At 44.7% G+C, this 15,445-nt stretch overlaps 1 pseudogene; it reads left to right on the plus strand.

Annotated features, from left to right (window-relative positions):
• The first annotated feature begins 959 nt into the window (after positions 1 to 959).
• On the plus strand, positions 960 to 13,645 carry LOC109694370 (signal-regulatory protein beta-1-like; annotated as a pseudogene).
• Positions 13,646 to 15,445: the final 1,800 nt, after the last annotated feature.

Here is a 15,445-nt window from a genome sequence, read left to right on the forward strand (position 1 = left end):
TGCCCCCACCCCCTGCCTTACCACCCACTCCACCCCTCCCTCTGCCCCATACACCTTCGATACCCGGCAGAAACTATTTTGCCCTTATCTCTAATTTTGTTGAAGAGAGAGTATAAGCAATAATAGGAAGGAACAAGGGTTTTTGCTGGTTGAGATAAGGATAGCTATACAGGGAGTTGACTAACATTAATTTCCTGTGCGTGTGTGTTACCTTCTAGGTTAATTCTTTTTGATCTAACCTTTTCACTAGTTCCTGGTCCCCTTTTCCTATTGGCCTCAATTGCTTTTAAGGTATCTGCTTTAGTTTCTCTGCGTTAAGGGCAACAAATGCTAGCTAATTTTTTAGGTGTCTTACCTATCCTCACCCCTCCCTTGTGTGCTCTCGCTTTTATCATGTGCTCAAAGTCCAATCCCCTTGTTGTGTTTGCCCTTGATCTTGTCCGCATATGAGGGAGAGCATATGATTGGGTCATTTCTCCCCCCTACCCCCGCCCCCTCCCCAGAATGTTTTTAATTTGATGCAATCCCACTTGTAAATTCTTGCTCTAACTTTCTGGTCAATAAGAGTCCTATTTAGAAAATAATTGCATATACCTATATCTTTGAGAGTTTCCCTGTAGTAGTGTCGAAATTTCCAGTCTTACATTAAGATCTTTGATCTGTTTCGAACTGAGAGATAGAGGTCTACTTTCAGTCTTCTACATATAGGTAACTAGTTCTAAAGTACCATTTGTTGAATAGGCTACCTTTACTCCAATGCATCCTTCTTGCCTGGGAATTCCCAATTTGTGTCTCACCAAGACCTCAAGATGACATGAGAGTCCTGGTGAATCCAGTGTAGGCTCCAGGGAGACAGGAAGCATTGTTTCTCTAGGCCTGTCTGCTTCTCCCTGAAAATGCACCTTGAGAAACTCCTTGCCTTGCTGTTGCCTGCACTTCCTACGTCCTGTTTCACAATCATGAAGCAGCTGCTTTCTCACTCCATCTCTGCCACTTCCTCTTGTAAGGAAGGAGGTACCGCATCTCTTCTATCCATAGAGCAGAATCTGTGATCTCCTGGGACACAGAAGACTGCTTAGGTCCCCACAGTGCTTATCCATGGCACTGGACTCCAGCCTCCTCATCCTGTCCTCCTGTTGGCCTTGCTGCTAGAACTCACAGGTGAGCCTGGCCCTGTGTAGAATCATCTCTCCCAGCCCTAATCCAGCCCTGAAACTGGACTTCCAGATAAACACAGGCCCTGCCACAAAAGAAAAGGATAGGGCACTGTCTGAGAGCCTAGATCAGGAACCTAAGCACTGCCTGTGGATCCATCACCTGCAGCAGGTAACCAGAAGTCTCCAGTCAGATGAAGCTTCCAACAATATTTAGTTACATTTTTATTACATTTCAGCTGACAAGCTACTTTTTCAGAAGGATCATTATTTGCTTCCTTGTAACTAGTGAGGCCTAAGAAATGATGCAATGTGACCAAGGTAACAGAAGCAACTGACAGGCCTTCCTGGCTCCCACTCTGTGCTCACTGCCTGTGGATGTGAAGTCTGACATGCAGACAGTGTGAGGTCAACAGGGTGTAGTGTCCCCTGAGATGATCTCTCCCTTCCTTCCTCAGTGGGACTCCTCATTTTGTCCTGTGTCCTGTGTCTTGTGTCCCTCTGCTTCTCTCTCCTCCATGGTCTGTGTCTTAATACCCATTCTCCATGGCCTCTTTCTCTACAAAGTTCCACATTTGATGCTTACTGTGTTGATTTACTAAAGCTGCTATAAAGAACCATGGGGTAAGTAGCTAAAAATGTAGACGTTTCTTTCCTCATAATTCTGGAGGCTAGACATCCGTGATCAAGGTATTGGCTGGATTGCTTTCTTAAGTCCTCTCTCTCTTGCCTGTAGATGACATCTTCTCCCTGTGTCTAAAACATGGTCTCCCTCTGCTTGTCTTTTTGTATCTTCTCCTCTTCTTGTAACACAACCAGTCATGCTGGATTACAGCCCACCACAGTGACCTCATTCACCCACAATTACCTTTTTAAAAAAGCCCTTTCCCCAAATGCAGTCACATTCTGGGGAATGGTGGTTATGCCTTCAATATATGGGAGGTACAATTCAACCTATACTAGGTCCCACATCAACCCTAATCCCCTGGATTTCTCCTGGGATTTTATTTTCCCTCTTCACAGGGCAGGCAGGAATGGGGGCCTCTCTTGTCACAGCCTCATAGAGACCCTGTTATCTGCTCCCCAACAAGCTGCCTGTCCTCTTCCCCTTTTTGACCGTGAAGCTGATAGTGTCCTGCCACCTTCCTGGTTCCTCACATTGGTCCTGTTGCAAAATTACCTCAAGTCAAGTTTTGACTTTCAAAATTACTCCAATTACACTTTCATGGCACCCAAATAACAGCAATAAGAGGTGGCTAATTGAGGCTTTCCAATGAGGCAGGCAGAGGTCTTAGTACTTTGTGCTATCAACTTGTTGAATCCTCAAACATCTTTATGGGTAACTACTCCTATCCCCTGTTTTCAGATGGGGAAACTGAGGCAGAAAAAGCAATTTGCCCATCATCACCTAGTGGATCAGTAGAGAAGCTGCAATTCAAATCTAAACTGGCCAGTTCAAGATTTCTTACTTTCATAGTTTTTCTCCCTCCCTCCATCCCTCCTTTTCTTCCTTTCTTCCTTCTTTCTTCCTTCCCTCCATCCCTCCTTTCTTTCTTTCTTTCCATCTTTCTTTTCTTTCTTTCTTTCTGTCTTTTTCCTTCATTCCTTCCTCTCTTTTGGGAGCTGGGAATTTTAACCAGTGATTCACATAAAGGAAGCACATGCTTTCCCACTGAGATATACCCCAGCCCCACAGATTTCTTTATTTTAATCATGGTATGCTACTTAGCCTCTAAGTAAAGACTAATTGAAAAAAAATACAAAATGCAAAGATGCAGACAAAATAACACTCATCCTTTATCATTCAAAGCACAGAGACAACCTATCTTAGTCAGACTTTTCAATGCTGTGATAAATACCTAAGGCAAACAGTTTAAAGGATCATGGTTTGAACCAGTTCATAGTTGGCTGGCTGCATTTCTGAGCCCATGATTAGGAAGAAAATCATGACACCAGGGCTTGGTGGAACAGAGCTGTCCCTCATGGCAGTCAGGAAGCAAAGAAGATTGAGAGAGCACACCTGCTTCTTTCTGTACTTTTGTTCTACTTGGCTCCACCCTTTTGAATAGTACCACCTACACACAGGGTAAATTATCCCCCACTCCCACCTCAGTTGCTGCCCTACAAGGCAGTCCTCTCCTCAGACACCATCACAGACACATGCAAAATGTGCTTTACTAATCTCCAGATTTCTGCAGTTTCTACCAATGGGTATGAAAGAAGGTGGAGTGAAGGGAAGAAGATTTGTGTTTTTTTCTTTTCCAGGTTCTTCAACTTCCTCTCTATTTGCAAATAGCTTTTTTTTCCCAAAATTGTTTACTTGGGAAACTCAGTTTCTAACAATTTCTACATTAGTTTTCCACTTAAAATAGACTTCAATGATGCAGCGAGCCTTCCCACTGAGCAGTTCATACATTAAACACATGTTTCTTTGATAACCACTATGTGCCAGTAACTATCATGGGAGCTTGGAGTGCACTGGTGAATCAAAGAGGCAGAGGCATTGCCCCTATGGAGGTTAGCTTCGACCAGGGGAATGACAGCAATCTATGCACACAATAAAAGGTAAATATTGTAGTATTTCCTAAAAAAAAAGTGAAGAGTGCTAAGGAAGAAATGTGCAGCTGGGGAAGGGATTCGGAGACTCACTGGGGAGAAATGAGCTAAAACTAAAATTATTCAGGTGAGCATCAGTGAGAAAGGAAAATTTGAGCAAAGATTAAAAGAAGGTGCCATATGTGGCTACCCAGAGGGAAGGAGCCTTACTGATAGGGGCACAACAGGTGTGAAGGCCCTGAGCATAGAACTTCTACAGTGCTCAAGAAACACAGCTTTCACTCTGTGTGATCCTTTGCATTTCTTTTTCAGTCTCCTTTTTGTTTATTTATACTGTTTTCTATTATTTCCTTCTTTTGATTTTGGGGTGATTTTTTCTTGCCTTTCTAAGTCCCTGAAATGCATGATTAAGTGGTTTTTTTACCTAGCTTTGTGATATAGGAGTTTGTTGCTATAAACTCCCCTCTTAGTGCTGCTTTGGCTGTGTCCCCTAAGGTTTGATGTGTTGTTTCCATTTATACTTGTGTTGATAAATTTTTAAATATCCCATTTTATTTCTTCAATGCCCAACTATACATTCAGAAGCCCAAGTCTTCGAGAATCTGCATATTTCCTGAAGGTTTTTTATTATGTGGTTCTTCTTAACTTCTACTTTTGTCAGAGAGAATACATGATATGGTTTCAAGTGCTTTTTAAGTTTTTTTGTGATACCTGGTCTATTCAAGAGTATATTCCAAATGTTATAGAAAAGAATGTGTGTTCTGTAGCTGTTGAATGAGATGGTCTGTAGTCCTTGGTTTAAATCTGATCAATTATTGAGTTTTCCCTGAATGACTTGTCCATGAAGTGGCTATTGAAGTCTCCACTGTTATTGTACTGTATCCTATTCTTCCCTTTGCAATCTAATAATGTTTGCTTCTTAAAATTTGGTGATCTAGCTACTCAGGAGACAGAGATCAGGAGGATCATGGCTCAAAGCCAGCCCAGGCAAATAGTTCCGCAAGACCCTATCTCAAAAAACCCTTCAAAGAAATAGGGCTGTTGGAGTGGCTCAAGGTGAAGGCCCTGAGTTCAAGCTCCAATACCACAAAAAAGAAAAAAATAGTGAGCTGACATTATATTCACATTCATGTGCTCATGAATTGAGGCTCTCATAATTTTTCTTTAAATTCTCTATTGGACACCTCATTAATGTCATTTTCTTGGGAATCTGTTGCTAGAGAGACTTATTCTGTTCTTTGGGAGGTTTCATGCTATCATTTTTTATGTTTTCTGTGCTCCTACAATGAGATTTGTGCATCGAAGGATCAGCTATCTATACCCCACTTATGAGATGGTCTTCATAATAAATGTCTTCAACCTGAACTTGTCTCTTGGGATGTCAATAGGTATGAATGTTAGCTTTTGTTCCAGCTGTAGCTTATTAGGCTGTAATGAATGAGTCTGAGCATAGTACATGCCATGGTAGAGTCAAAGAGAGCCACTGTCTCTGAGTGAGGACACACACAAGTGAGGACAGTAGCCTCTTAGGCAGGTAGGGGTATTGGAGGCCCATTGTGTGGCCACTCCAAGAATGGGAGTGGTGCACAGTTGAGTGATGGACAGTTCCTCTATAACTGTTGAGGCAAGGTGTCCCATGGGAAAGGGCCTCTGTCACTGGACTGAAGAACCTATCCTCAGACCAAGCAATGGCATGAGACCACTCACCTCAGAGAGAAGCAGTATTGAGAACCACAGACCCCTATGTGACACTGGATGTGAATCTGCACCTCAGTGCACACCCCAGATGCAGCACGGGGGCAGAGAGTTGGCAGGAACCATGTGAGGACACATTTTCTATCTGGGAGATTGCACATGTCCACAAAGATAGCCATGCAAGCCCTTGAGCACAGGAAACAAGCGTTCCCCTGTCTCTTAGTTTTTGAGGACAGCATCCTCTGCTCCCCTCTGCTGAATCACCTGTCCCTTATAATGCAGGCACTGAATTGTTTGTGAGTTGGTGTCACAGTTGCTGTGCTGAATTAGTCAAATTTGTGAAGCTACAACCCCTTGTCCCAGGTTGATGGAATGTCAGTGAGGTTCCAGATATGGGGATGTGCAGGGAGATTTTACCCCTCATGCAGTGGAGATTCAGACACTGGCTCCATTCTTAAGATCACGTAGCTACAGCAGCCTGTGCTCTGGAGGCTGGTGGGGAGATGACATGGGTCCCTTTTCCAAAGAAAGGAGACTGTGCAGGCTCCATGTTGCCCCCTAACTGGGCTGCAAGGCTGTGGTGACTGAAACCTCCCAGTAACTTTGATTGCTGGCATCCACAGGGATGGAGTTTGCTGGGACTCTCCCATCCACCCCTTTCCCTGCAATGGGGGAATCCTCCTCCTCCAGACAGGGAGCCAGGATGAACATTGCTTGGGCACTTTTGTTTATCTTTCTGTGCTATCAGTACAGGTCTCAAGATCAGGTGGGTTTAGTCTCTCCCTGTTGACTTAATGCTTTCTCTCTCATCACTCACTTCAAAATGCAGTTATTTACCTCTTGCTTTGTTCTTCTTTGTGGAGGAGGTGAGTGCTGGTCACCTCTATTCAGCCATTTTGGAATCTCCTAAATTCATTATTTTAACTGGAGATTAGAGAATTCCATCCATCAAACCAATTTGTCAATGCCAAAAACTTACTTTCATTTTAATTTATTATTTGTTACAGTACAGCATATATGCTAACAAAGAATAGCATAAGCAAAGGGGTCCACAACTATGGGGAATCTAAGCAAGACTGCAGATAAGACAAGGAATACCAATTATTCCTCTATTTTGTAGTTGTTACATTCTGGATTATTAGGTTGAGTGTTTAAATTTAGTGAGATTTCTTCCTATAATTGTAGGTTGAAATACTGTATTAATTTATTTCACAAAACTTAGAGAATTAGACATTTTTCAATTTCCAAAGTTATGTTGTGGTAGCACCATAACTAATCACCATCATGTGATCTTTTTTCTTTGTCCTAAATATTTTAGTATATAAATTTAGTATATAGACCTGGGATTTTCAATTGGGTCAAACTATAAAACTTTGATTTAAATATTTACATACTGTGTGTGTGATTACAAAATTTATTATTTATTTATACTAAAAATAATTAGTGTATACATAATTTATTTCACTGCCACTTATTTCCTCCCCCATACCTGATTTTTTAAAATAAATAATCTATTAATAGCATCATGTTTGGTAGGTCTGGCATAAGCTCAGTGCACAATGTTTAAAGTTCTTTATGTTTCTTTTGCTTCATAGTTATCTAAAACAGTGGTCTTTCCCCCACCATTTTTTTTCTGTGTTAGGCTTTTAACCACCTGCCTAGCACTCTTTAGTTCTGCCTCTGATTGCTAAGAGGAAAAACAGGAAGAGAGATGCTTGGTGTCTTCAGGTAGCCCTCCCTGTAGAATAGCCCATACTGCAGGGTAATTGATCCTTTCCCCAACTTTCTTTTCTATGTAACAAAATCCTTTTCATGGCTTGTACCTATAAGTGGCTAAAGTGTCCCCTCTATGGATGTTTATCTGAGAGGCTACTGATTGTCCCCAGTGTGCCATGTTGTGTGCAGAAGCCTCTAGTGTGCCACAATCAACTTGGTACTGAGGTCTACACCTGGGAGAGCAATAATGGTCTCCACATTGGCTTAAATTCTTTTATTATTTGTTTGTTTGTTTGTTTATTTTTTGGTGGCATTGGCCTTGCCCTTGCTAAGCAAGTGCTCTGTCACTTGAGCCACGTCCCCACCACTTTTTTAGGTTTTTGATTGTTTGTTTTTATAGGAATGAGGATGAACCCAGGGCACCATGTAGACAGAAAGTGAAGAGGAATGTATGCTAGATGAGAATCAGAGAGACTCAGAGATTCAACCTCAATCTATATTTACTATATTAACTGCTCTACCTCAGTTTCTTCATTTGCATTACTGTCTCCTATTACAGACCCATGTGAGGGTTAAACTTGATCACACATGCAGTGTGTTAAGCTCAACTCTCTTTCTTGGTTAACACTTGGTCACTGAAAGTCATTGATGCAACTTGAAAAAGCCCGTGGGACCCTTCAGGACACACAGTAACTGCTCTGTTTCCCTCCAGGAGCAGCCGCACAGGAGGAGCTGCAGGTGATTCAGCTTGACAAGTCAGTGTCTGTCACTATTGGAGAGATGGCCACTCTCCACTGCACTATGACCTCCCTGCTGCCCATGAGGACCATCCAGTGGTTAGAGGGGAAGAACCAGGCCAAGAGTTGATCTTCAGTCTCAGAGTCACTTCCCCCACGTCACACCAGTTTTGGATGCCACACAGAGGGACAACATGGACTTTTCCATTTGTGTCAGTAACATCACCCCTGCAGATTCTGGCATCAGTATACTACTGTGTAAAGTTCCAGAAAGCAGGCGGCTCTGAAGACATGGAGTTTAAGTCTGGACCAGGCACCAAACTGTCTGTGCATGGTGAGTACAATATGAGCTTCCTTTGTCCCCTGTGCTGTGATAACAGGTCAAGAATAAAGCCCTTTATTCAGCAGCAATAGCTAAGGAGCAGGTGCAGGGGTGGTGCTCATGTTCATGAACTGATTTCCTAACTGTGATCAGGGCCCAGGCCACACAGGACCTGCATGCGAGTGAGGCTCCACAGCTGGTAAATGGGTGACATTTTGTCTTCGTGCTCCAGAGCCCAGCTGGATGACACTGAACATCCATTACCCCACACAGGAGGCAGCTGCCTGCTGGAAGAGTTACTGGACCAGAGAGTGAATGTGTTTTAATTATGTGAACATCACCATTTTCCTTCTCCATCAACACCCATGGACATAGGCAGAGAAGGTGGCTACATTTTGATTTGAAAGAGCCTGAGTTCCCAGGTGGAGGATACTGCACCTAATTGCAGCCAGCAGAGACTCGGTGTGACTCAATCTAATGACTCCTGGTAGATGATTGCTCCTCTGTGACATCGCATCGGCCCAAATGGCATCCCAGGTGAGAAAGAAGGGCAGTGAAAGGGGACCAGAAGGTCCTGAGTGCCAGATGCTGCATCTTCCTCATGACATTTTTTCTTTAAGAACTTTTAGGAAAGGACCATCTGTGACCCTGTTACCCTTTTAGAGGACGCTGAAGCTCAGAGAAGGCCCTGACCTGTGAGGAAGAACAATGTCAACTTTGATCCTAGAAGCCTGACTCGTCGTAACCCCATTCTCTGCCACCCCACCTGTGCTCGTCAAGTGTAGAAATGTCCTAGGCACTCCTAATCTTGTGTTGCTCTGTGCAACCAACAACAAACATTTAAAAAATATATCTAGAATTTTCTGTGTGGTGGCAGGGATGGCTTGATGTCCCCGGATCAGGGAGATCCTGCTACCATCTTGGGATGTGTCACACCTGCTCCTTTCCCTGGCGTTGTGTCATGGCTCCTTCCCTGAGCAGCAGCCACAGAGCAGTACTGGCCTGCTGCCACCCAACCAACCACATATAGCCCATCCAAGGAAAGAGGAGCTGACAGGTCCTGGGGGAGCATGGGGCCACTGGGAGCACAAGCTTCCTTCTGCCTTATATCAGCAGAAGCCACCATCTTCCTAGGCTCCCAGGAACAGCTTCTCCCTAGAACTCTTGAAATCAGAGTCTCAAGGGAAAAAGGGAGGGTGGCATCAGTATTGAGGTTCAGAAGAGGGGACACTTGTTCTGTTTGAGGGACATGAAATTTTAAGAGCACACAAAATGCCCATTGACCACAGTGGAGATGAGGTCATGTTGCCTCTGTTTGTCTCAGCCTCAGTTTTATCTCTGTGAAATAGCAATGAGGATGGATCCTTGTAGGAAAGAGACCTTGAGGTCTCTCTGTGAATACCTGGCCTAGAGCAGGTCCCAGGTGACATCAAGGCTGTGTAACCTTGTGTGACCCAGTGCTTCTTGTACAGCCTCAGCTTCCCCCTCTGCAGAATGAGTATAACTGTATCCACCTTTTCAGGGTGTCCAGAGAACACAGGATAGACCCTCGAGAAGCCAATGGGCTGTCTTGAGCAAGGCTTGGCTTCCCTCAAAGTCCTCAGTTTCCTTGTCTGTGAAATGTCCTGACCTCGCTGGGTTTCTGTGAGGATGAAAAGGATGTTATGTACAAAGCCCTCTGCATGTCAGGGTCATTACTGAGTGTCAGTAGCACAGTGGTCAGGACGGGTGGGGATGGAGCCTGACTGCCTGGATCTACACCCATCTCAGCCACCTCTACCTGTGACCTGCGAGAAAGTGGAGCACACAGGGGCTTCAGCATCCTCACCTGTCCATGACCCCCACACCCCCACACAGTGCATAATGGAGAATGAAGGAGTGAAATTGTCAAACACTTAGAGCCTCTTGTAGAAAATGTCCCATCATTGTGGGTGTGACATGCAGAGGCTATGTGACCTTGGATGGGTCACAGGTGTCAATGGGATGGGGTGGGGTGAGGTGATGTCCACCTGGCTGCTTATTGGAATCCCTGGAAGCCTGAAATAAATCCCAGACCCAGACTCCACCCTAAAAATTCAGCTTCATTTAGTGTGCAGGTGGTCTGGGCATCTGAAGACTGATTATTCCTGAAGATTCTAACACACAGTTAGGGCTGACACCCCTGAGAGAGGCCCTGAAGGCACAGGAAAAACTGGTGTTTTACTCTCTTGCAAGTTGGTCCCCAGGGAACTGGGGCAGGAGATACTTTTTGGTGTGGCTGCTTCAGCATAGCATATGCTGGGTACAGCTGTCTGCAGTCTACATGGTGGGGCAGTGGCACCTCCCAGGCAACAGCCCAGACTTTGCCCTACTCAGACCCCAGTCTCAGGGTAGGACTTCCTAGTTTTACTTAAGTCTGCATCTGAACAGACTCTGCAGCCCCTTGAACTCTCCCTCTGAACACAGACCCCCTCCCTGCCTCAGTGTCCCACTCCTCCCTTCGTGGAACTCTCAGCTATCTGTAAACAGCTCCTCTGAGGAAACACCTGTTCTACTATTAGTGTTTTGAAGGCCACTTCTCACACACCAAGTTCCTGAGGAGATTATTAAGCAGAGGGAAGAGGCCTGATATGGTGGGTTCTATCCCTTTCTCATTATGGTTTTTCATGGCAGCTGCAGGAACAGGATAAAGACTTTCCCTGGTGTTTCTCTGCAGCTTTTGATGTGTCTTCTGGCTGCCTTAGGAATAAATGTGCATTTTCACAACTAGTAAGGACAGCAATTGTAGGTGTTACTCATTAAACACCTACTATATATATAGGCACTGTGTTCTGACCAGTCTTCAGTCATCTTCCCAGGATGGTGTTTCATCCACTTTTTACTGCAGAAGACACTGAGCCTCAGATGATAAAGAACAGATATAAAATTAATAAGCCTTTGTGGGATGAGATGAGTTTGCTTTTTAATCCCTCCCATCCTGTGTATCATAGGTCACCCACACCCCTCTCGAATCCTGGTCCTATAAAAGGGCTCACACTTGGACACCCTCCTGGGGCTGGTGGGAGAACTGAAGAGCTGAGGGACTCAGAGGGACCAGACTAGCATCAGGGTTGTCCATGCTTCTGGTGTCTTGATGACTTGACTTCTTCAAGTGACACCTTCCTTATTCTGCCCAAAGTGTTTGGTGGGTGATAGGGAACACATTAAATATTTATGAATACAAACATTTCTGACATTTGCTGCCTAATGTCTGCTAGAGATGGTGCCGAGTAATAATTACCATTTGAAGACACCATTAGCACCTGTCTGCAGGTGACACTGCCTCCCACTTCTAATCATGCATATGTGTGCTTTGAGGACTAGGAGGTGACCCTGCCTGCTCAGAGCACCTGTGTCCAGGTGACTTGTAATTAATTAGGAATCACTTTGGCTTCCTCAGCACTTGGTGATCTGTGTTCCCAGCCCAAGTGGACCCAAGGAGAAGCCCCAGATTCAGAAAGCATGCTTTTAGCCTCTCCACTTCAAGTTCAGGACTCAGCACAGGTTAGATCTGCAGGCATATTTGTAAAAGAAGTAGAAACATGGAGTGAGTCATAGGTTCCTGCAGGGAGAGCTCCGGATGGAAGGAGACAGGGCTGTGCATTCCTTTGTGAGAAGCAGTTCCTGTGATACTAAATGAGGGTAGACCTCATTTTGTCTACCCTCAGCCTGGGAAGGAGAAAAATCATCGCCCCGTTTCACAGGTGCAACACTGGGATATGGGAACCACATCCTGATGGTCAGTCGGGTTCCAAGCGTTCCTGTTGTCCCACATTTCTCCACTGTGTTCACTTCTAGAAACACTTTCCCTATGTTGGCCAGGTTCCAGGGAAGGCCATCAGGGAGCAGTTAGTACAAAGCATGAGACAGGTCAGTAATTTCCTTCCTGTGCCCAGATTGGTGGATGCCCTGGTGCAGAGAGAAGAACTTTGACCTCAGGCTGGAATTCCACCTGGGCCTGCCCTTCCTCACTGTCTGTCTAGGCAGGTGTGCTACCTCTGGACACAGGAGGATAAGGACACACCACACCCCCAGCATTAGAAGGAACTTAAACAATGAGAACTTAGATAATTAGCAGAACAAGTACTTAGTATGCACGATGCCCTGATTTCTATTCCCAGAAGAAAAAAATAATATTATTAATAATACTAATGTCAAGGAAGTTTCGTCACAATGTCACTTACCTGTCATCAGTGGTGGCCACCACAATCATGTCTCTTGTCTATAGATGCTCTTTGTAGTGAGACCCTCCCCACCTGTGGTATCAGGCCCTGTGATCAGGGCGGCACCTGGCCTGACAGTGAGCTTCACCTGCGAGTCCCATGCCTGCTTCCCCTGGAACATCACCCTGAAGTGGTTCAAAAATGGGAACGTGCTCTCCAATTTCTAGACCAGGTGGACCCCACAGGAGAGAGCATCTCCTACCATGTCTCCAGCACAGCCCCAAGTGGCACTGGACCCCAGGGACATCCACTCTCAGGTCATCTGCAAGGTGGCCCACGTCACCTTGCAGGAAGCCCCTCTTCGTGGGACTGCCAACTTGTCTGACACCATCCGAGGTAGATGACCCTGACTCCCAGCCCAAGTCCACACCTGGCCACTAAGCCTGCTCCTCTCCAGGGCTTTTCCCCAAGGGCCTGATGGCCTAGAACCTCATGCCTAGCAGGCCTGCCCATAGGACTCTACCCTGTGACATACTCTGTGCTGTTGATTGCATTTATTTTACTGACAACTACAATTCTTAAGCAACTAGAATGAGCCAAGCCCCCACAAGCTGGCAGTTCTCCCCAATTTGCTACAGTTATTGCATTCAGACTGCAGGCCAGGAGTTGCACATGTTGGTTTCTCTCATTACCACCCTAAGAGGTGCTACCAGTGCTTGATCACCCATTGTGTGCTGTGCACTGTGCTTATTGATGTCATCCATGTGCACACCCTCAGTGTTGAGTGCCTGCTGCATGCTCAGCACTGACCCAAGTGATGCCCTTGCTATGGTGCTGGGTCTCAGCTCTCAAGCTCCCCCTCCCACCATCCCACTCTGGGATCTGTTTGTGCTGTAAGGTCAGAGCTTCCACCTGTGCTGTTTCAGTTCCACCCACCTTTGAGGTCACCCAACAGCCCACAATGGCAGAGAACCTGGTGAATGTCACCTGCCAGATGAAGAAATTCTATCCCCCAAGACTCCAGCTGACGTGGTTGCAGAATGGAAACATGTGCCAGACAGAAATGGCCTTGACTCTCACAGAGAACAAGAAGGGACCTATAGCCAGACCAGCTGAATCCTGGTGAATCCATTTGCCCATGAGGAGGATGTGGTGCTCACCTGCCTGGTGAAGCATGAAGGGCAGCTGGTAGACTCCATACACAATACTGTGATCTTTCTTGTTTCTGTGTACAAGAAAGATCATGGTATGAATACCATTCCTAGTGGCCTCCACTCCAAGTAACCAGCTCACTTTAAATTTTTTTCTTTCTAAATGTTAACAGTAATATTCATGCTTATTACAGAACAATCTAAATATCTGTAAATACATAGTAAAATTTTAAAGTCAGCTCTTGTTCCTTAAATTCTACACCTTGAGGGTTACCAGTGGTAATAGTTTCATTCATATCTTGATGGATCTTTTGACATCAAGAGACATTAATGAAGAAAGCTGTCCTAGACCCTGCCTCTTGCCTTCTTCACCCAACAGTTGTTACCTTCTCCTTTCTCATGACTCTCTTCCTCCTCCTTTCTTTTTTTAACCTTTGCCCAATCTTTTTTCCATCTTAGACTTTTCTACATGCATATGGGTCCTCACCCAGCAGACTCTGGCCCCTGCTGGGTGTAACTCTAAAAGGCTTCCCTGAGGATGTGGGGTTTAAGTGGGGACTAGGCACCAAAGAGAGCCATGAGTGGTCGCAACAGGACCTTCTGTCTCCTGGTTTGTGATGATGGACCCAAAACAATCCTGACCCTCACTGTACATTCACCGCTTGGAAATATAAGTTTATCTGTGGTCACCTCTCCTTCTTCAACCTCCTTATGCGAGAGGAGAACTAGGACTGGGGAGCAATCAGGGATGTTGCTGATGTACCCTTGTTCTTGGGTGACTGGCATGAACTAATCAAGGGATATCCAAGGTTCCTAAAGACAAGGCCACCACAAGCCTGTAAGGCAAATTTGTGCTAATTAATGCAATAACCCCTCTCCATGGTCATTGTCCTGAGGACCTACTGTTGGCCTGAGTCCCCTTTCCTATGACAAATATGTGTTACCTCCCTGTCATGAGAGCCTAGGAGGAGCTCTCAACTTCATGTTTGGGCTCCTTACAACATGGCCTATGTCGTGGGCCTTATCTGCTGGGTGGACACTGCATCACCAATTTGCCCCTCTCCCTGCCTACAGGAAGAGTAAACACAGGAGGAGGACAAGCTCTCTTATAATAAGAGATGTATAGAAACTGCATAATCACATCCACTGAGAGCTTCATCAGGGTGAACATCCAGGGCAATGGAGTCCATGTTGGGTGGGCAAATGACTAAGGACTTTGTTTGGAAAACTGACTTCATTGTCATAGTGAATAAAATAATAATCGTCTGGGCAAGGGTGAAGCTCAAATGGTAGAACACCTGCCTAACAAGCAAAAGGCCCTGGGTTCAATCCCCAGTGACATAAATAAATAAATAACCATAAATAATCGTCTAGTTTTGAAAAATACTTTTTAAGCTGTTTTTTATGTACCAAAAGATTACTTGTTTAAACTCTTAAATGCTTGGTCAATTTTTCATCAGAAAAACATCATGATCTCAAGAAATCTTTTCTGAAGTTTCAAAAATGATGAATTTAATTTCCCTCAAGAATTAGGGTCACTTACCTTAACCATTTCATGTGGTTGGTTTGCTTTTTGAAGAATTTTTGGTTCGTTTTATCTCAGGTGTCAAATTTCTGCATAGAAAATGCCTCATAATATCCCCTTATTATCTTTTTGGTGTCTCCAGAGTCTGTAGTGATGCCTCTGTTTCAATCTTGAGAGAGGAAATGTGTCATTTCCCTTTTATTTAATCAGTTTTATTAGAAATTTTCCAATTTTACTGATCTTTACAAAGGACCTCCTCCTTATTTCAATGATCCTCTTTATTCTCTGTTTTCATTTCAATGATTTTCTTCTGTTTTCTCTTTTTACTGTTTCCTTCACCTTGGCTTATTTTGCTCTTCTTTGTGTAGTTTCCTGAGTTAGGTTTAGATGACTGACTTGAGACTTTTG

This window comes from Castor canadensis, chromosome 5 (assembly GCF_047511655.1).
Source record: "Castor canadensis chromosome 5, mCasCan1.hap1v2, whole genome shotgun sequence".
NCBI classification, from domain to species: Eukaryota; Metazoa; Chordata; class Mammalia; order Rodentia; family Castoridae; genus Castor; species Castor canadensis.